This window comes from Ranitomeya imitator, chromosome 1 (genome assembly GCF_032444005.1).
Source record: "Ranitomeya imitator isolate aRanImi1 chromosome 1, aRanImi1.pri, whole genome shotgun sequence".
In the NCBI taxonomy this organism is placed as follows: domain Eukaryota; kingdom Metazoa; phylum Chordata; class Amphibia; order Anura; family Dendrobatidae; genus Ranitomeya; species Ranitomeya imitator.
In genome coordinates this window covers 587,124,368-587,147,168 of record NC_091282.1, presented here as the reverse complement: position 1 = coordinate 587,147,168, position 22,801 = coordinate 587,124,368, and positions in this window count along the sequence as shown.

Genomic DNA, 22,801 nt, shown 5'->3' with positions numbered 1-22,801 from the left:
ATAGAGTGTAGGGTTTAGAGAGTAGGGTATAGAGTGCAGAGTGTGGGGTAGAGAGTGTAGAGTGTAGGGTATAGAGTGTAGGGTATAGAGTGTAAAGTGTAGGGTATAAAGTGTAGAGAGTAGGGTATAGAGTATAGGGTATAGAGTGTAGGTTATAGAGTGTAGGGTATAGAGTGTAGAGTTTTGGGTGTAGAGTGTAGGGTATAGAGTGTATGTTATAGAGTGTAGAGTATAGAGTGCAGAGTGTAGGGTATAGTGTGTAGGGTATAGAGTGTAGGGTATAGATTGTAGGGTATAGAGTGTAGAGTATAGGGTATAGAGTGTAGGGTATAGAGTAGGGTTGAGCGAAACGGGTCGAACATTTTCAAAAGTCGCCGACTTTTGGCTAAGTCGGGGTTTCATGAAACCCGATCCGACCCCTGTGCGGGGTCGGCCATGCGGTACGCGACTTTCGCGCCAAAGTCGCGTTTCAATGACGCGAAAAGCGCCATTTCTCAGCCAATGAAGGTAAACGCAGAGTGTGGGCAGCGTGATGACATAGGTCCTGGTCCCCACCATCTTAGAGAAGGGCATTGCAGTGATTGGCTTGCTGTCTGCGACGTCACAGGGGCTATAAAGAGGCGTTCCCGCCGACCGCCATCTTACTGCTGCTGATCTGAGCTTAGGGAGAGGTTGCTGCCGCTTTGTCAGAAGCAGGGATAGCGTTAGGCAGGGTCCATTAACCACAAAACCGCTTGTGCTGCAGCGATTTGCACTGTCCAACACCACCCTCGGTGTGCAGGGACAGTGGAAGTTTTTTTTTTTTTTTTTTTCCCCTCAGCGCTGTAGCTCATTGGGCTGCCCTAGAAGGCTCCCTGATAGCTGCATTGCTGTGTGTACGCCGCTGTGCAAACCAACTGCTTTTTTCAAAGCACAAATCCTCTTGTTCCTTCCTTTCTGCACAGCTATCTTTTTTGTTTGTCCACACTTTTTATTTCATTTGTGCATCAGTCCACTCCTTATTGCTGCCTGCCATACCTGGCTGAGATTACTGCAGGCAGGGAGATAGTAGCTGCCTGCCATACCTGGCTGAGATTACTGCAGGCAGGGAGATAGTAATTGTAGGACATTCCCTGTTTTTTTTTTTGTTTTTTTTTTGGTGGGAGATTAAGATTGGCAATTTGGCATTTCTGCTAGAGTGCCATCCCTGTGTGTGCCATCTCTCTCACATAGTGGGCCATAGAAAGCCTTTTCATTTTTCTGTATTTTTTTTTGTGGGGTGTATAAATTCTCCCTGATAAAAATACAGTGGGAGATTAATATTGGCCTTTGGGCTTGTGTGCCAGTCCTGAGTGTGCCATCTCTCTCACAAATAGTGGGCCATAGAAAGCCTATTTTATTTTTTTTTGGGTTTTATAAATTCTCCCTGAAAAAAAGGGAGATTAATATTGGCCTCTGGGCTTGTGTGCCAGTCCTGAGCGTGCCATCTGTGCCAGCCCTGAGCGTGCCATCTCTCTCACAAATAGTGGGCCATAGAAAGCCTATTTAATTTTTTTTTTGGTTTTATAAATTCTCCCTGAAAAAAAGGGAGATTAATATTGGCCTCTGGGCTTGTGTGCCAGTTGTGAGCGTGCCATCTGTGCCAGTCCTGAGCGTGCCATCTCTCTCACAAATAGTGGGCCATAGAAAGCCTATTTAATTTTTTTTTTGGTTTTATAAATTTTCCCTGAAAAAAGGGAGATTAATATTGGCCTCTGGGCTTGTGTGCCAGTTGTGAGCGTGCCATCTGTGCCAGTCCTGAGCGTGCCATCTCTCTCACAAATAGTGGGCCATAGAAAGCCTATTTAATTTTTTTTTTGGTTTTATAAATTTTCCCTGAAAAAAGGGAGATTAATATTGGCCTCTGGGCTTGTGTGCCAGTTGTGAGCGTGCCATCTGTGCCAGTCCTGAGCGTGCCATCTCTCTCACAAATAGTGGGCCATAGAAAGCCTATTTAAATATTTTTTTGGTTTTATAAATTCTCCCAGAAAAAAAGGGAGATTAATATTGGCCTCTGGGCTTCTGTGCCAGTCCTGAGCGTGCCATCTGTGCCAGTCCTGAGCGTCCCATCTCTCTCACAAATAGTGGGCCATAGAAAGCCTATTTTTTTTTTTGGGGGGGTTTTAGAAATTCTCCCTGGAAAAAAAAAGGGAGAATAATATTGCCCTTTGGGCTTGTGTGCCAGTACTAAGCGTTCCATCTCTCTCTCTCTCTCAGTCAGTGGGCCATAGAACGCCTATTTTTGGTTTTATTTGTTTTCTAAATTCTCCCTGAAAAAATCATTTTATTTTATTTGGTTTCTAAATTCTTCCTGATAAAATCATATTTTTTTTATTATTTTTTTTTCTAAAGTCTCCCTGAAAAAAAAAACAAAAAAAAAAAAAACAGTGGGAGATTAATATTGGCCTTTCTGCTTGTGTGCCAGTCTTGACTCCTGGGTGCGTCATCTCTCAGTCAGTGGGCCATAGAACGCCTATTTTTGGTTTTATTTGTTTTATAAATTCTCCCTGAAAAAATCATTTTATTTTATTTGGTTTCTAAATTCTTCCTGATAAAATCATATTTTTTTTATTTTTTTTTCTAAAGTCTCCCTGAAAAAAAAAAAAAAAAAAAAAAAAACAGTGGGAGATTAATATTGGCCTTTCTGCTTGTGTGCCAGTCTTGACTCCTGGGTGCGTCATCTCTCAGTCAGTGGGCCATAGAACGCCTATTTTTGGTTTTATTTGTTTTATAAATTCTCCCTGAAAAAATCATTTTATTTTATTTGGTTTCTAAATTCTTCCTGATAAAATCATATTTTTTTTATTATTTTTTTTTCTAAAGTCTCCCTGAAAAAAAAAAAAAAAAAAAAAAAAAAAAAACAGTGGGAGATTAATATTGGCCTTTCTGCTTGTGTGCCAGTCTTGACTCCTGGGTGTGCCATCTCTCTCTCTCTCTCTCTCTCTCTCTCTCTCTCTCTCTCTCCAATTGTGGTCCATAGAAAGCCTATATTTTTTTTCCTTGATTTGGGTTCCAAAATCTACCAGAGAAAATAACTACATCAATCATTGGTAGAAAAATATTGGCCTCTGGGCTTGTGTGCCACTCCTGACTCCTGTGTGCGTCATCTCTCAGTCAGTGGGCCATAGAACGCCTATTTTTGTTTTTATTTGTTTTATAAATTCTCCCTGAAAAAATCATTTTATTTTATTTGGTTTCTAAATTCTTCCTGATAAAATCATATTTTTTTTATTATTTTTTTTTCTAAAGTCTCCCTGAAAAAAAAAAAAAAAAAAACAACCAAAAAAAACAGTGGGAGATTAATATTGGCCTTTCTGCTTGTGTGCCAGTCTTGACTCCTGGGTGTGCCATCTCTCTCTCTCTCTCTCTCTCTCTCTCTCTCCAATTGTGGTCCATAGAAAGCCTATATTTTTTTTCCTTGATTTGGGTTCCAAAATCTACCAGAGAAAATAACTCCATCAATCATTGGTAGAAAAATATTGGCCTCTGGGCTTGTGTGCCACTCCTGATTCCTGTGTGCGTCATCTCTCAGTCAGTGGGCCATAGAACGCCTATTTTTGTTTTTATTTGTTTTATAAATTCTCCCTGAAAAAATCATTTTATTTTATTTGGTTTCTAAATTCTTCCTGATAAAATCATATTTTTTTTATTATTTTTTTTTCTAAAGTCTCCCTGAAAAAAAAAAAAAAAAACAACCAAAAAAAACAGTGGGAGATTAATATTGGCCTTTCTGCTTGTGTGCCAGTCTTGACTCCTGGGTGTGCCATCTCTCTCTCTCTCTCTCTCTCTCTCTCTCTCCAATTGTGGTCCATAGAAAGCCTATATTTTTTTTCCTTGATTTGGGTTCCAAAATCTACCAGAGAAAATAACTCCATCAATCATTGGTAGAAAAATATTGGCCTCTGGGCTTGTGTGCCACTCCTGATTCCTGTGTGCGTCATCTCTCAGTCAGTGGGCCATAGAACGCCTATTTTTGTTTTTATTTGTTTTATAAATTCTCCCTGAAAAAATCATTTTATTTTATTTGGTTTCTAAATTCTTCCTGATAAAATCATATTTTTTTTATTATTTTTTTTTCTAAAGTCTCCCTGAAAAAAAAAAAAAAAAAACAACCAAAAAAAACAGTGGGAGATTAATATTGGCCTTTCTGCTTGTGTGCCAGTCTTGACTCCTGGGTGTGCCATCTCTCTCTCTCTCTCTCTCTCTCCAATTGTGGTCCATAGAAAGCCTATATTTTTTTTCCTTGATTTGGGTTCCAAAATCTACCAGAGAAAATAACTCCATCAATCATTGGTAGAAAAATATTGGCCTCTGGGCTTGTGTGCCACTCCTGATTCCTGTGTGCGTCATCTCTCACTCAGTGGCCCATAGAAAGCATATAGTTTGTTACATTTGTTTTCTAAATTCTCCCTGCAAAAATCTATTTTTTTTTGGGGGGGGGGTTTCTAAAGTGTTCCTGAAAAAAATAAAAATAAAAAAAAAATAATAGTGTGACATTAATATTAACATTTGTGCTTCAGTGACAGTCCTGCGTGTGGGGCATCTCTCTAATTTGCAGCCACCAAAAAAAGAGTGTGTAACATTGGGCCTGATTTTCGCTGTGGTCTCACCAACCTGTAAAGGGGTAGCTAAATCATACTGAAGTTATAGCTCACCGTGTAAGTTGTGTGACTGCAACAAATAACGTTAGTTTGGTTACGTTTTTAAAACAATGAGGAAGTCTAGTGGAAGAGGTCGTGGCCGGGGGCGTTCATTGTCAGCTGGTAATGAGGGTAGTGGTAGTGGTGGAGCATCAGGTGGTCGTGGGGAAAAAAATATTGCACCTAAGTCTGGAGCTGTGGAGCCAGGTTCGTCGTCCGGCTACACAAGGCCTTGAACGCTCCCTTTTCTGGGATTAGGAAAACCGCTTTTAAAGCCGGAGCAGCAAGAGCAAGTTTTGGCTTATCTTGCTGACTCAGCCTCTAGCTCTTTTGCCTCCTCTCGTGAAACTGGTAAAAGTAAAAGCAGCGCGTCGTTAGTGGATGTTCACGGTCAGGGACAAGTCACTTCCTTGTCCTCTTCAGCAAAAACAACAACAGAGAAGAATGCAGCAGGCGACACAACGGGTTACTCCATGGAGCTCTTTACACATACCGTCCCTGGCTTAGAAAGTGAAGCAGTTAACAGTCCATGCCCATTACAAATTGAATCTGACATGGAGTGCACTGACGCACAGCCACAGCCAGACTACTATGCTGGTCCTTTGACTCAGACCACAACATTGCCCTCGCAGGGTGCTGATCAAGAATCAGACCCTGATGAGACTATGTTGCCCCATCACGAACGCTATACCACCGAACGACACGGTGACACAGACGAAGTTGCGCAGGAGGTACAAGAAGAGTTATTAGATGACCCAGTTCTTGACCCCGATTGGCAGCCATTGGGGGAACAGGGTGCAGGCGGCAGCAGTTCTGAAGCAGAGGAGGAGGAGGGGCCGCAGCAGGCATCAACATCGCCACAGGTTCCATCTGCCGGGCCCGTATCTTGCCCAAAACGCGTGGCAAAGCCAAAACCTGGTGGAGGACAGCGTGGCCATCCGGTTAAAGCTCAGTCTGCAATGCCTGAAAAGGTATCCGATGCTAGAAAGAGTGCAGTCTGGCATTTTTTTAAACAACATCCAATTGATCAGCGCAAAGTCATCTGTCAAAAATGTTCTACTTCCTTAAGCAGAGGTCAGAATCTGAAAAGTCTCAATACTAGTTGCATGCATAGACATTTAACCACCATGCATTTGAAAGCTTGGACTAACTACCAAACGTCCCTTAAGGTTGTTGCACCCTCGGCCAATGAAGCTAGTCATCAACGCAACATCCCTTCCGGCAGTGTAGGACCACCATTTAGCGCACCACCTGCTGTATCTGTGCAGGTATCTTTGCCAGGCCAAAGCAGTCAGGGTCAGGGAATCACCAGTTTCGTAGTAGGAAACACTGCATCTAGGGCACCGGCGGCAACAATACCATCTCCCACCGTCTCTCAGTCTGCCATGTCCACCGGCACCCCCGCTAGTTCCACGATCTCCATCTCTCCAGTCCAGCTCACCCTACATGAGACTATGGTTAGAAAAAGGAAATACTTAGCCTCGCATCCGCGTACACAGGGTTTGAACGCCCACATAGCTAGACTAATCTCGTTAGAGATGATGCCCTACCGGTTAGTTGAAAGCGAAGCTTTCAAAGACCTGATGGACTACGCTGTACCACGCTACGAGCTACCCAGTCGACACTTTTTTTCCAGAAAAGCCATCCCAGCCCTCCACCAGCATGTTAAAGAGCGCATCGTCCATGCACTCAGGCAATCTGTGAGCACAAAGGTGCACCTGACAACAGATGCATGGACCAGTAGGCATGGCCAGGGACGTTACGTGTCCATCACGGCACACTGGGTAAATGTGGTGGATTCAGGGTCCACAGGGGACAGCAAGTTTGGGACAGTTCTGCCTAGCCCACGGTCTAGTAAACAGTTGTCTGTAGCCGTTCGCACCCCCTCCTCCTCCTCCTCCTCCTCGTCCTCCTGCAGAAGCAAGAGCTCGTCCACAGACCGCAGTCGCACAAACACTCCATCCGCACCTGCCACTGTTGCACACCAGGTCTCCCATTATGGGGCAGCTACTGGCATACGTCAGCAGGCTGTATTGGCTATGAAGTGTTTGGGCGACAATAGACACACCGCGGAAGTTCTGTCCGAGTTCTTGCAGCAAGAAACGCAGTCGTGGCTGGGCACTGTAGATCTTGAGGCAGGCAAGGTAGTGAGTGATAACGGAAGGAATTTCATGGCTGCCATCTCCCTTTCCCAACTGAAACACATTCCTTGCCTGGCTCACACCTTAAACCTGGTGGTGCAGTGCTTCCTGAAAAGTTATCCGGGGTTATCCGACCTGCTCCTCAAAGTGCGTGGACTTTGCGCACATATCCGCCGTTCGCCTGTACACTCCAGCCGTATGCAGACCTATCAGCGTTCTTTGAACCTTCCCCAGCATCGCCTAATCATAGACGTTGCAACAAGGTGGAACTCAACACTGCACATGCTTCAGAGACTGTGCGAACAGAGGCGGGCTGTTATGTTTTTGTGGGAGGATACACATACACGGGCAGGCAGTAGGATGGCAGACATGGAGTTGTCAGGTGTGCAGTGGTCGAAGATTCAAGACATGTGTCAAGTCCTTCAGTGTTTTGAGGAATGCACACGGCTGGTTAGTGCAGACAACGCCATAATAAGCATGAGCATCCCCCTAATGCGTCTGCTGATGCAAAGTTTGACGCACATAAAGGATCAGGCGTCTGCACCAGAGGAAGAGGAAAGCCTTGATGACAGTCAGCGATTGTCTGGTCAGGGCAGTGTACATGACGAGGTACCGGGCGAAGAGGAGGTGGAGGATGAGGAGGATGATGGGGATGAGTATATTTTTAATGAGGAAGCTTTCCCGGGGGCACGGGAAATTGGTGGCGTGGCAAGGCCGGGTTCTGGTTTTTTGAGGGACACAAGTGACGTAGATTTGCCTGCAACTGCCCCTCAACCAAGCACAACCGCAGATTTGACAACGGGAACTTTGGCCCACATGGCGGATTATGCCTTGCGTATCCTCAAAAGGGACACACGCATTACAAAAATGATGAACGATGATGATTACTGGTTGGCCTGCCTCCTTGATCCTCGCTATAAAGGCAAATTGCAAAATATTATGCCACATGAGAACTTGGAACTAATATTAGCAACAAAACAATCAACTCTTGTTGACCGTTTGCTTCTGGCATTCCCTGCACACAGCGCCCGTGATCGTTCTCACACGAGCTCCAGGGGCCAGCAGACCAGAGGTGTTAGAGGGGCAGAAATCAGAAGTGGCGTTGGCCAGAGGGGTTTTCTGACCAGGTTGTGGAGTGATTTTTCTATGACCGCAGACAGGACAGGTACTGCAGCATCAATTCAAAGTGACAGGAGACAACATTTGTCCAGTATGGTTACAAACTATTTTTCATCCCTTATCGACGTTCTCCCTCAACCGTCATTCCCATTTGATTACTGGGCATCCAAATTAGACACCTGGCCAGAATTGGCAGAATATGCATTGCAGGAGCTTGCTTGCCCGGCAGCTAGTGTCCTATCAGAAAGAGTATTCAGTGCTGCAGGTTCAATACTAACAGAAAAAAGGACTCGTCTGGCTACCCAAAATGTAGATGATCTAACCTTCATTAAAATGAACCACAACTGGATTTCAAAATCTTTTGCCCCACCCTGCCCGGCTGACACCTAGCTTTCCTATGAAAAGGTCTTGCCTGTGGACTATTCTGAATGACTTTTCCAATCTCGTAATTTTCTTCACCTGATTGTCCAGCATACGACATGTTTCCACCTCACGAAATGGCCAAACTCCCCACACGGGGCCGTGCTATCGCCACTTTGCGCTTGGACCCTTGAGAGTGCTGTTTGTCTGAAGAGGTGGGTGTGGCCGCTTTTGGTCGACGGCACTGCCACTGGGTCCCTCATAGTACAATAAAGTGTCTCTGGCGGTGGTGGTGCGCACCCAACGTCAGACACACCGTTGTAATATGAGGGGCCCTGTGCCTGTACCGCCGGCCACAAGACAGTTCCCCCCCCAGCTCAAACAGTGCTCTACCACTAGCAAAATTATCTCTCACAGCTTCACCAATGTGTAGTCTAGGCGCTGACATCCTTCAATGCCTGGCACTGACAATACCATTGTTTTGACATTTTTGTTATGTTAGGCCTTCGAAGCCTGTCTGCGGTCCCTTCTTTCTACAACTACTACACTGACCAGGCCACTGCTGGCCGTGTTACCCTGGAACCAATTTAAAAGTGCCTACAGTCAGCCCAATTTTGTTATGTTAGGCCTTCGAAGACTGTCTGCCGTCACTCCTTCCACTAGACTTCCACTGACCATACACTGCTGCCCATGTACCCCTGGAACCAATTTAAAGTGCCTACAGCCAGCCCAATTTTGTTATGTTAGGCCTTGGAAGCCTGTCTGCGGTCACTCCTTCCACTAGACTTCCACTGACCAGACCACTGCTGCCCGTGTACCCCTGGAACCAATTTAAAAGTGCCTACAGCCAGCCCAAGTTTGTTATGTTAGGCCTTGGAAGCCTGTCTGCGGTCACTCCTTCCACTAGACTTCCACTGACCATACACTGCTGCCCATGTACCCCTGGAACAAATTTAAAAGTGCCTACAGCCAGCCCAAGTTTGTTATGTTAGGCCTTCGAAGCCTGTCTGCGTCCCGTTCTTTCAACTACAACTACACTGACCAGGCCACTGATGGCCGTGTTCCCTTGGAACCAATTTTAACTTGCCTACAGCCAGCCCTATGTTATTATGTTAGGCCTTCGAAGCCTGTCTGCGTCCCGTTCTTTCAACTACAACTACACTGACCAGGCCACTGATGGCCGTGTTCCCCTGGAACCAATTTTAACTTGCCTACAGCCAGCCCAATGTTAGGCCTTTGATGCCTGTCTGCCGTCAATCCTTCCACTAGGCCTCCACTGACCTGTCTATTGCTGCCCGTGTACCCCTTGAACCAACATCATTAAATATAAAAAAAATTAATTTGATTAAAAAAAATAAGATCGTGTTGAGATCTCAAATGCAGACATTTTAACAATCAAAACAAACACACAACAAATATCTGGAACTGTACTACAAAGGTCCAACAGCTACAATTTCTTTCTCCTGCAAGAAGTTAACTGAAAGTTTTTTGGAGTTGTTAACACAGATATGGCATCCACCGAGTGTTGTCCTGTCGCGTCTCCTTTAAATTATTTCCAATAAGATGTTAAACTATTAATTTAATAAAATCAATAATTAAAAAAATAATTGAGTAAGTCAAAAGCACATTGCAAATAAACATTAATTACAAATCAAGAAGCATGGCGCGTCCGAGGGTGAGTAGATACCGAATAAGAATATAATCACCCTCGGACGCGCAATGCTTATTTACAACAGCCTTCCTTCCTAAGAATCAGCCCTTCCGTGGTGTAGAGAGAGGTTGTGTTACACTCCAAGGTGTTCCCCAGGTTGCCTTTCCTGAGCTTCGATCTTCCGGCTCTCGTTTAGTAGCTGTTGGAAACTACGCTGCATTAGGCCTACTAATTGTGTATGGGTGAAACAGTGGCGCATCTGCGGTCCCTCCTTCCACTAGGCCTCCACTGACCTGTCTACTGCGGCCCGTGTACCCCTTGAACCAACCTAATAAAATATTTAAAAAATTAATTTGATTATAAAAAATAAGATCGTGTTGAGATCTCAAATGCAGACATTTTAACAATCAAAACAAACACACAACAAATATCTGGAACTGTACTACAAAGGTCCAACAGCTACAATTTCTTTCTCCTGCAAGAAGTTAACTGAAAGTTTTTTGGAGTTGTTAACACAGATATGGCATCCACCGAGTGTTGTCCTGTCGCGTCTCCTTTAAATTATTTCCAATAAGATGTTAAACTATTAATTTAATAAAATCAATAATTAAAAAAATAATTGAGTAAGTCAAAAGCACATTGCAAATAAACATTAATTACAAATCAAGAAGCATGGCGCGTCCGAGGGTGAGTAGATACCGAATAAGAATATAATCACCCTCGGACGCGCAATGCTTATTTACAACAGCCTTCCTTCCTAAGAATCAGCCCTTCCGTGGTGTAGAGAGAGGTTGTGTTACACTCCAAGGTGTTCCCCAGGTTGCCTTTCCTGAGCTTCGATCTTCCGGCTCTCGTTTAGTAGCTGTTGGAAACTACGCTGCATTAGGCCTACTAATTGTGTATGGGTGAAACAGTGGCGCATCTGCGGTCCCTCCTTCCACTAGGCCTCCACTGACCTGTCTACTGCGGCCCGTGTACCCCTTGAACCAACCTAATAAAATATTTAAAAAATTAATTTGATTATAAAAAATAAGATCGTGTTGAGATCTCAAATGCAGACATTTTAACAATCAAAACAAACACACAACAAATATCTGGAACTGTACTACAAAGGTCCAACAGCTACAATTTCTTTCTCCTGCAAGAAGTTAACTGAAAGTTTTTTGGAGTTGTTAACACAGATATGGCATCCACCGAGTGTTGTCCTGTCGCGTCTCCTTTAAATTATTTCCAATAAGATGTTAAACTATTAATTTAATAAAATCAATAATTAAAAAAATAATTGAGTAAGTCAAAAGCACATTGCAAATAAACATTAATTACAAATCAAGAAGCATGGCGCGTCCGAGGGTGAGTAGATACCGAATAAGAATATAATCACCCTCGGACGCGCAATGCTTATTTACAACAGCCTTCCTTCCTAAGAATCAGCCCTTCCGTGGTGTAGAGAGAGGTTGTGTTACACTCCAAGGTGTTCCCCAGGTTGCCTTTCCTGAGCTTCGATCTTCCGGCTCTCGTTTAGTAGCTGTTGGAAACTACGCTGCATTAGGCCTACTAATTGTGTATGGGTGAAACAGTGGCGCATCTGCGGTCCCTCCTTCCACTAGGCCTCCACTGACCTGTCTACTGCGGCCCGTGTACCCCTTGAACCAACCTAATAAAATATTTAAAAAATTAATTTGATTATAAAAAATAAGATCGTGTTGAGATCTCAAATGCAGACATTTTAACAATCAAAACAAACACACAACAAATATCTGGAACTGTACTACAAAGGTCCAACAGCTACAATTTCTTTCTCCTGCAAGAAGTTAACTGAAAGTTTTTTGGAGTTGTTAACACAGATATGGCATCCACCGAGTGTTGTCCTGTCGCGTCTCCTTTAAATTATTTCCAATAAGATGTTAAACTATTAATTTAATAAAATCAATAATTAAAAAAATAATTTAGTAAGTCAAAAGCACATTGCAAATAAACATTAATTACAAATCAAGAAGCATGGCGCGTCCGAGGGTGAGTAGATACCGAATAAGAATATAATCACCCTCGGACGCGCAATGCTTATTTACAACAGCCTTCCTTCCTAAGAATCAGCCCTTCCGTGGTGTAGAGAGAGGTTGTGTTACACTCCAAGGTGTTCCCCAGGTTGCCTTTCCTGAGCTTCGATCTTCCGGCTCTCGTTTAGTAGCTGTTGGAAACTACGCTGCATTAGGCCTACTAATTGTGTATGGGTGAAACAGTGGCGCATCTGCGGTCCCTCCTTCCACTAGGCCTCCACTGACCTGTCTACTGCGGCCCGTGTACCCCTTGAACCAACCTAATAAAATATTTAAAAAATTAATTTGATTATAAAAAATAAGATCGTGTTGAGATCTCAAATGCAGACATTTTAACAATCAAAACAAACACACAACAAATATCTGGAACTGTACTACAAAGGTCCAACAGCTACAATTTCTTTCTCCTGCAAGAAGTTAACTGAAAGTTTTTTGGAGTTGTTAACACAGATATGGCATCCACCGAGTGTTGTCCTGTCGCGTCTCCTTTAAATTATTTCCAATAAGATGTTAAACTATTAATTTAATAAAATCAATAATTAAAAAAATAATTGAGTAAGTCAAAAGCACATTGCAAATAAACATTAATTACAAATCAAGAAGCATGGCGCGTCCGAGGGTGAGTAGATACCGAATAAGAATATAATCACCCTCGGACGCGCAATGCTTATTTACAACAGCCTTCCTTCCTAAGAATCAGCCCTTCCGTGGTGTAGAGAGAGGTTGTGTTACACTCCAAGGTGTTCCCCAGGTTGCCTTTCCTGAGCTTCGATCTTCCGGCTCTCGTTTAGTAGCTGTTGGAAACTACGCTGCATTAGGCCTACTAATTGTGTATGGGTGAAACAGTGGCGCATCTGCGGTCCCTCCTTCCACTAGGCCTCCACTGACCTGTCTACTGCGGCCCGTGTACCCCTTGAACCAACCTAATAAAATATTTAAAAAATTAATTTGATTATAAAAAATAAGATCGTGTTGAGATCTCAAATGCAGACATTTTAACAATCAAAACAAACACACAACAAATATCTGGAACTGTACTACAAAGGTCCAACAGCTACAATTTCTTTCTCCTGCAAGAAGTTAACTGAAAGTTTTTTGGAGTTGTTAACACAGATATGGCATCCACCGAGTGTTGTCCTGTCGCGTCTCCTTTAAATTATTTCCAATAAGATGTTAAACTATTAATTTAATAAAATCAATAATTAAAAAAATAATTGAGTAAGTCAAAAGCACATTGCAAATAAACATTAATTACAAATCAAGAAGCATGGCGCGTCCGAGGGTGAGTAGATACCGAATAAGAATATAATCACCCTCGGACGCGCAATGCTTATTTACAACAGCCTTCCTTCCTAAGAATCAGCCCTTCCGTGGTGTAGAGAGAGGTTGTGTTACACTCCAAGGTGTTCCCCAGGTTGCCTTTCCTGAGCTTCGATCTTCCGGCTCTCGTTTAGTAGCTGTTGGAAACTACGCTGCATTAGGCCTACTAATTGTGTATGGGGTGTAGAGACAGGTTGTGTTACACTCCAAGGTTTTCACCAGGTTGCCTTTCCTGAGCTCCGATCTTCATGCTCTCGTTTAGTAGGTGTCGGAAAGTAGGCTGCATTAGGCCTACAAATTGGGTATGGGGTGGAGAGAGATGGTGTGTTACACTCCAAGGTGTTCCCCAGGTTTCCTTGCCATTGCTTCGGTCTTCCGACTCTCGTTTAGTAGTTGTAGAAAAGTACACAGCATTAGGCCTACAAAATGGGTATGGGGTGGAGAGAGATGGTGTGTTACACTCCAAGGTGTTCCCCAGGTTGCCTTTCCTGAGCTTCGATCTTCATGCTCTCGTTTAGTAGGTGTCGGAAAGTAGGCTGCATTAGGCCTACAAATTGGGTATGGGGTGGAGAGAGATGGTGTGTTACACTCCAAGGTGTTCCCCAGGTTTCCTTGCCATTGCTTCGGTCTTCCGACTCTCGTTTAGTAGTTGTAGAAAAGTACACAGCATTAGGCCTACAAAATGGGTATGGGGTGGAGAGAGATGGTGTGTTACACTCCAAGGTGTTCCCCAGGTTGCCTTTCCTGAGCTTCGATCTTCATGCTCTCGTTTAGTAGGTGTCGGAAAGTAGGCTGCATTAGGCCTAAAAAATGGGGAATGGGGTGGAGAGAGATGGTGTGTTACACTCCAAGGTGTTCCCCAGGTTTCCTTGCCATTGCTTCGGTCTTCCGACTCTCGTTTAGTAGTTGTAGAAAAGTACACTGCATTAGGCCTAAAAAATGGGTATGGGGTGGAGAGAGATGGTGTGTTACACTCCAAGGTGTTCCCCAGGTTGCCTTTCCTGAGCTTCGATCTTCATGCTCTCGTTTAGTAGGTGTCGGAAAGTAGGCTGCATTAGGCCTACAAATTGGGTATGGGGTGGAGAGAGATGGTGTGTTACACTCCAAGGTGTTCCCCAGGTTTCCTTGCCATTGCTTCGGTCTTCCGACTCTCGTTTAGTAGTTGTAGAAAAGTACACAGCATTAGGCCTACAAAATGGGTATGGGGTGGAGAGAGATGGTGTGTTACACTCCAAGGTGTTCCCCAGGTTGCCTTTCCTGAGCTTCTATCTTCAGGCTCTCATTAAATTGTGGTTAAATGGAACAACTGCATTTGGCGTACTAGTTGGTTTGGGGCCTACTATCGGTGTCTGCCACTCCTTGCTGTTCTCCTGGTTTCCTGTCCTGAAATACCATTTTCAGCCTCTCGTTAAGTAGTTGTTAATGTTAGACTGCATTTGGCCTACTAGTTGGGTTGGGGCCTACTATCGGTGTCTGCCACTCCTTGCTGTTCTCCTCCACTGAACAAAGCTGTGCCGCCTGTTTACTACGGTTGCCAATTTTGAACTGCATTTCGACTACTTACTGATTTGGCCCTACTCTCTGTGTCAGCCTCTCATTCCAGTTGTCCTCCACTGCAATGCCCCCTGGTTATTCCTGTGTTACCAATTTTGAACTGCATTTAGCCCACTTTCTTCTTTGGGCCTATATCTGTGTTTCCACTTCATCGTGCCCATTGCCCAGCCAGTGATAGATGAGTCTGCTGGTACATTGACCCATAACGCAACATTCCCCGTGCACGCTACACAACAACATTGTGACCCTGCTGAAAGTCAGGTTGCTCTTCCCGCATACCATACCACCTTACACGGGGACAAAGAGGAAGGTGCAGATGAAAGTGCAGGTTCCTTCATCAGGTGGGGGGAGGAATACTAGTTGGCGACGTCACTGGCACAGGGCCTCTCATAGTACGCAAAAGTGTTGCTGCCGGTGGGAGGCGCCCCCGCCGTGCAAACACACCGCTGTACTTTGAGGGGCCCTGTGCCAGTGCCAATGCCAACGAGTGGGCCCCCCCTGCTTGCTCAGGTTCACAGCACTTGCAAAGTTGAAATACTTACCTCTCCCTGCTCCACTGCCGTGACGTGGTCCAGATTTCCTGGGCCCACTAATTACTTGAACCAGCCCTACCCCCCACAACTTTAGCCAAATGACCCCCAATTTCAAATGCCTTCCAATTATTATAAGGTAAATTACGCTTGACAAGCTTCATTAAGAAGAATGGATGGTTTTGACATTAAAATGGGCACTCTAGGTGTTTTCCTGGCCCCCACTCACTGCCGACTATGCTGCCCCATTGACTTGCATTGGGTTTCGTGTTTCGGTCGATCCCGACTTTACGTCATAATCGGCCGATTTCACTCGACCCGACTTTGGACATAGTCGGGTTTCGCAAAACCCGGCTCGACTCTAAAAAGGTCAAGGTCGCTCAACTCTAGTATAGAGTGTATGGTATAGAGTGTAGAGTGTAGGGTATAGAGTGTATAGTGTAGGGTATAGAGTGTATGGTATAGAGTGTAGGGAATAGAGTGTAGAGTGTAGAGTATAGAGTGTATGGTATAGAGTGTAGGGTATAGAGTGTAGAGTGTAGGGTATAGAGTGTAGGGTATAGAGTGTAGGATATAGAGTGTAGAGTGTAGGGTATAGAGTGTAGGGTATAGAGTGTAGGGTATAGAGTGTAGGATATAGAGTGTAGAGTGTAGGGTATAGAGCGTAGGGTATAGAGTGTAGGGTATATAGTGTAGAGTGTAGGGATTAGAGTGTAGGGTATAGAGTGTAGGGTATAGAGTGTAGAATGTATGGTATAGAGTGTAGGGTATAGAGTATAGAGTGTAGGGTATAGAGTATAGGGTATAGTGTGTAAAGTGTATAGTGTAGGGTATAGAGTGTAGAGTGTAGGGTATAGAGTGTAGGGTATAGAGTAGATGGAATAGAGTGTAAGGTATAGAGTTTAGAGTGCAGAGTGTAGAGTGTAGGGTATAGAGTGTAGAGTATAGGGTATAGAGTGTAGGGTATAGAGTGTATGGAATAGAGTGTGGAGTGTAGAGTGTAGGGTATAGAGTGTAGAGTGTAGGGTATAGAGTGTAGGGTATAGAGTGTATGGTATAGAGTGTAGGGTATAGAGTGTAGAGTGTAGGGTATAGAGTGTAGGGTATACTGTGTAGAGTGTAGGGTATAGAGTGTAAGGTATATAGGGTAGGGTATAGAGTGTATGGTGTAGAGTGTAGGGTATAGAGTGTAGGGTATAGAGTGTAGGGTATAGAGTGTATGGTATAGAGTTTAGGGTATAGAGTGTAGGGTATAGAGTGTAAGCTATAAAGTGTATGGTGTAGAGTGTAGGGTATAGAGTGTAGGGTATAGAGTGTAGGGTATAGAGTGTATGATATAGAGTTTAGGGTATAGAGTGTAGGGTATAGAGTGTAAGCTATAAAGTGTAGGGTGTAGAGTGTAGGGTATAGAGTGTAGGGTATAAAGTGTAGGGTATAGAGTATAGGGTATAGAGTGTAGGGTATAGAGTGTAGAGTGTAGGGTGTAGAGTGTAGGATATAGAGTGTAGAGTGTAGGCTATAGAGTGTAGGGTTTAGAGAGTAGGGTATAGAGTGTAGAGTGTAGGGTATAAAGTGTAGGGTATAGAGTGTAGGGTATAGAGTGTAGGGTATAGAGTGTAGAGTGTAGGGTATAGAGTGTAGGGTATAGAGTGTAGAGTGTAGGGTATAGAGTGTAGGGCTTAGAGAGTTGGGTATAGAGTGTAGAGTGTAGGGTATAGAGTATAGAGTGTAGGGTATAGAGTGTAGGGTATAGAGTGTAGAGTGTAGGGTATAGTGTGTAGGGTATAGAGTGTAAGGTATAGAGTGTAGGGTATAGAGTGTAGGGTATAGAGTGTAGGGTATAGAGTGTAGGGTGTTGAGTGTAGGGTATAGAGTGTAGGGTATAGGGTGTAGGGTATAGAGTGTAGGGTGTAGAGTGTAGGGTATAGAGTGTAGGGTATAGAGTGTAGGGTATAGAGTGTAGAGAGTAGGGTGTCGAGTGTAGAGTGGAGGGTATAGAGTGGAGGGTATATTGTGTAGGGTATAGAGTGTAGGGTATAAAGTGTAGAGTGTAGGGTATAGAGTGTAGGGTATAGAGTGTAGGGTATAGAGTGTAGAGTGTAGGGTATAGAGTGTAGGGTATAGAGTGTAGGGTATAGAGTGTAGGGTATAGAGTGTAGGGTATAGAGTGTAGAGTGTAGGGTATAGAGTGTAGGGTATAGAGTGTAGGGTATAGAGTGTAGGGTATAGAGTGTAGGGTATAGGGTGTAGGGTATAAAGTGTAGAGTGTAGGGTATAGAGTGTAGGGTATAGAGTGTAGGGTATAGAGTGTAGCGTATAGAGTGTAGAGTGTAGGGTATAGAGTGTAGGGTATAGAGTGTAGGGTATAGAGTGTAGGGTATAAAGTGTAGAGTGTAGGGTATAGAGTGTAGGGTATAGAGTGTAGGGTATAGAGTGTAGAGTGTAGGGTATAGAGTGTAGGGTATAGAGTGTATGGTATAGAGTGTAGGGTATAGAGTGTAGAGTGTAGGGTATAGAGTGTAGGGTATACTGTGTAGAGTGTAGGGTATAGAGTGTAAGGTATAGAGGGTAGGGTATAGAGTGTATGGTGTAGAGTGTAGGGTATAGAGTGTAGGGTATAGAGTGTATGGTATAGAGTGTATGGTATAGAGTTTAGGGTATAGAGTGTAGGGTATAGAGTGTAAGCTATAAAGTGTAGGGTGTAGAGTGTAGGGTATAGAGTGTAGGGTATAGAGTGTAGGGTATAGAGTGTAGGGTATAGAGTGTAGGGTATAGAGTGTAGAGTGTAGGGTATAGAGTGTAGGATATAGAGTGTAGAGTGTAGGGTATAGAGTGTAGGGTTTAGAGAGTAGGGTATAGAGTGTAGAGTGTAGGGTATAGAGTGTAGAGTGTAGGGTATAGAGTGTAGGGTATAGAATGTAGAGTGTAGGGTATAGAGTGTAGGGTTTAGAAAGTTGGGTATAGAGTGTAGAGTGAAGGGTATAGAGTATAGGGTATAGGGTGTAGGGTATGGAGTGTAGGGTGTAGAATGTAGGGTATAGAGTGTAGGGTATAGAGTGTAGGGTATAGAGTGTAGGGTTTAGAAAGTTGGGTATAGAGTGTAGAGTGTAGGGTACAGAGTGTAGGGTATAGGGTGTAGGGTATGGAGTGTAGGGTGTATAATGTAGGGTATAGAGTGTAGGGTATAGAGTGTAGGGTATAGAGTGTAGGGTATAGCGTGTAGGGTATAGAGTGTAGGGTATAGAGTGTAGGGTATAGAGTGTAGGGGATAAAGTGTAGAGTGTAGGGTATAGAGTGTAGGGTACAGAGTGTAGAGTATAGAGTGTAACGTGTAGAGTGTAGGGTGTAGAGTGTAGAGTGTAGGGTATAGAGTGTAGAGTGTAGGGTATAGAGTGTAGGGTATAGAGTGTATGGTATGGAGTGTAGGGTATAGAGTGTAGAGTGTAGGGTATATAGTGTAGGGTATAATGTGTAGAGTGTAGGGTATAGAGTGTAAGGTATAGAGGGTAGGGTATAGAGTGTATGGTGTATGGTGTAGAGTGTAGGGTATTGAGTGTAGGGTATAGAGTGTAGGGTATAGAGTGAATGGTATAGAGTGTAGGGTATAGAGTGTAAGCTATAAAGTGTAGGGTGAAGAGTGTAGGGTATAGAGTGTAGGGTATAGAGTGTAGGGTATAGAGTGTAGGGTATAGAGTGTAGGGTATAGAGTGTAGGGTATAGAGTGTAGAGTGTAGGGTATAGAGTGTAGAGTGTATGGTATAGAGTGTAGGGGACAGAGTGTATGGTATAGAGTGTATGGTATAGAGTGTAGGGTATAGAGTGTAGGGTATAGAGTGTAGAGTGTAGGGTATAGAGTGTAGGGTATAGAGTGTAGAGTGTAGGGTATAGAGTGTAGTGTATAGATTGTAGGGTATAGAGTGTAGAATGTAGGGTATAGAGTGTAGGGTATAGAGTGTATGGTATAGAGTGTAGAGAGTAGGGTATAGAGTGTATAGTGTAGGGTATAGAGTGTAGGGTATAGAGTGTATGGTATAGAGTGTAGGGAATAGAGTGTAGGCTATAGAGTGTATGATATAGAGTGTAGGGTATAGAGTGTATGGTATAGAGTGTAGGGTATAGAGTGTAGGGTATAGAGTGTATGGTATAGAGTGTATGGTATAGATTGTAGGGTATAGAGTGTAGGGTATAGAGTGTAGAGTGTAGGGTATAGAGTGTAGAGTGTAGGGTATAGAGTGTAGGGTATAGAGTGTAGAGTGTAGGGTATAGAGTGTAACATAGTAACATAGTAACATAGTTAGTAAGGCCGAAAAAAGACATTTGTCCATCCAGTTCAGCCTATATTCCATCATAATAAATCCCCAGATCTACGTCCTTCTACAGAACCTAATAATTGTATGATACAATATTGTTCTGCTCCAGGAAGACATCCAGGCCTCTCTTGAACCCCTCGACTGAGTTCGCCATCACCACCTCCTCAGGCAAGCAATTCCAGATTCTCACTGCCCTAACAGTAAAGAATCCTCTTCTATGTTGGTGGAAAAACCTTCTCTCCTCCAGACGCAAAGAATGCCCCCTTGTGCCCGTCACCTTCCTTGGTATAAACAGATCCTCAGCGAGATATTTGTATTGTCCCCTTATATACTTATACATGGTTATTAGATCGCCCCTCAGTCGTCTTTTTTCTAGACTAAATAATCCTAATTTCGCTAATCTATCTGGGTATTGTAGTTCTCCCATCCCCTTTATTAATTTTGTTGCCCTCCTTTGTACTCTCTCTAGTTCCATTATATCCTTCCTGAGCACCGGTGCCCAAAACTGGACACAGTACTCCATGTGCGGTCTAACTAGGGATTTGTACAGAGGCAGTATAATGCTCTCATCATGTGTATCCAGACCTCTTTTAATGCACCCCATGATCCTGTTTGCCTTGGCAGCTGCTGCCTGGCACTGGCTGCTCCAGGTAAGTTTATCATTAACTAGGATCCCCAAGTCCTTCTCCCTGTCAGATTTACCCAGTGGTTTCCCGTTCAGTGTGTAATGGTGATATTGATTCCCTCTTCCCATGTGTATAACCTTACATTTATCATTGTTAAACCTCATCTGCCACCTTTCAGCCCAAGTTTCCAACTTATCCAGATCCATCTGTAGCAGAATACTATCTTCTCTTGTATTAACTGCTTTACATAGTTTTGTATCATCTGCAAATATCGATATTTTACTGTGTAAACCTTCTACCAGATCATTAATGAATATGTTGAAGAGAACAGGTCCCAATACTGACCCCTGCGGTACCCCACTGGTCACAGCGACCCAGTTAGAGACTATACCATTTATAACCACCCTCTGCTTTCTATCACTAAGCCAGTTACTAACCCATTTACACACATTTTCCCCCAGACCAAGCATTCTCATTTTGTGTACCAACCTCTTGTGCGGCACGGTATCAAACGCTTTGGAAAAATCGAGATATACCACGTCCAATGACTCACCGTGGTCCAGTCTATAGCTTACCTCTTCATAAAAACTGATTAGATTGGTTTGACAGGAGCGATTTCTCATAAACCCATGCTGATATGGAGTTAAACAGTTATTCTCATTGAGATAATCCAGAATAACATCCCTCATAAACCCTTCAAATATTTTACCAACAATAGAGGTTAGACTTACTGGCCTATAATTTCCAGGTTCACTTTTAGAGCCCTTTTTGAATATTGGCACCACATTTGCTATGCGCCAGTCCTGCGGAACAGACCCTGTCGCTATAGAGTCACTAAAAATAAGAAATAATGGTTTATCTATTACATTACTTAGTTCTCTTAGTACTCGTGGGTGTATGCCATCCGGACCCGGAGATTTATCTATTTTAATCTTATTTAGCCGGTTTCGCACCTCTTCTTGGGTTAGATTGGTGACTCTTAATATAGGGTTTTCATTGTTTCTTGGGATTTCACCTAGCATTTCATTTTCCACCGTGAATACCGTGGAGAAGAAGGTGTTTAATATGTTAGCTTTTTCCTCGTCATCTACAACCATTCTTTCCTCACTATTTTTTAAGGGGCCTACATTTTCAGTTTTTATTCTTTTACTATTGATATAGTTGAAGAACAGTTTGGGATTAGTTTTACTCTCCTTAGCAATGTGCTTCTCTGTTTCCTTTTTGGCAGCTTTAATTAGTTTTTTAGATAAAGTATTTTTCTCCCTATAGTTTTTTAGAGCTTCAATGGTGCCATCCTGCTTTAGTAGTGCAAATGCTTTCTTTTTACTGTTAATTGCCTGTCTTACTTCTTTGTTTAGCCACATTGGGTTTTTCCTATTTCTAGTCCTTTTATTCCCACAAGGTATAAACCGCTTACACTGCCTATTTAGGATGTTCTTAAACATTTCCCATTTATTATCTGTATTCTCATTTCTGAGGATATTGTCCCAGTCTACCAGATTAAGGGCATCTCTAAGCTGTTCAAACTTTGCCTTCCTAAAGTTCAATGTTTTTGTGACTCCCTGACAAGTCCCCCTAGTGAAAGACAGGTGAAATTGCACAATATTGTGGTCGCTATTTCCTAAATGCCCAACCACCTGCAGATTTGTTATTCTGTCAGGTCTATTAGATAGTATTAGGTCTAAAAGTGCTGCTCCTCTGGTTGGATTCTGCACCAATTGTGAAAGATAATTTTTCTTGGTTATTAGCAGAAACCTGTTGCCTTTATGGGTTTCACAGGTTTCTGTTTCCCAGTTAATATCCGGGTAGTTAAAGTCCCCCATAACCAGGACCTCATTATGGGTTGCAGCTTCATCTATCTGCTTTAGAAGTAGACTTTCCATGCTTTCTGTTATATTTGGGGGTTTGTAACAGACCCCAATGAGAATTTTGTTACCATTTTTCCCTCCATGAATTTCAACCCATATGGACTCGACATCCTCATTCCCTTCACTAATATCCTCCCTTAAAGTGGACTTTAGACAAGACTTTACATAGAGACAAACCCCTCCTCCTCTCCGATTTTTACGATCCTTTCTAAACAGACTGTAACCCTGTAAGTTAACTGCCCAGTCATAGCTTTCATCTAACCATGTCTCGGTTATTCCCACTATGTCAAAGTTACCTGTAGATATTTCTGCTTCTAGTTCTTCCATCTTGTTTGTCAGGCTTCTGGCGTTTGCGAGCATGCAGTTTAGAGGATTTTGTTTTGTTCCAATCTCCTCACTGTGGATTGTTTTAGAAATGTTCTTACCTCCCTTCTGAGTATGTTTTCCTGGGTCGTCTTTGTTCGAGTCTAATGTTTTTCTTCCCGTCCCCTCTTCTTCTAGTTTAACGCCCTCCTGATGAGTGTAGCGAGTCTTCTGGCGAATGTGTGTTTCCCAGGTTTGTTGAGGTGTAGTCCGTCTCTGGCGAGGAGTCCATCATACCAGTAAT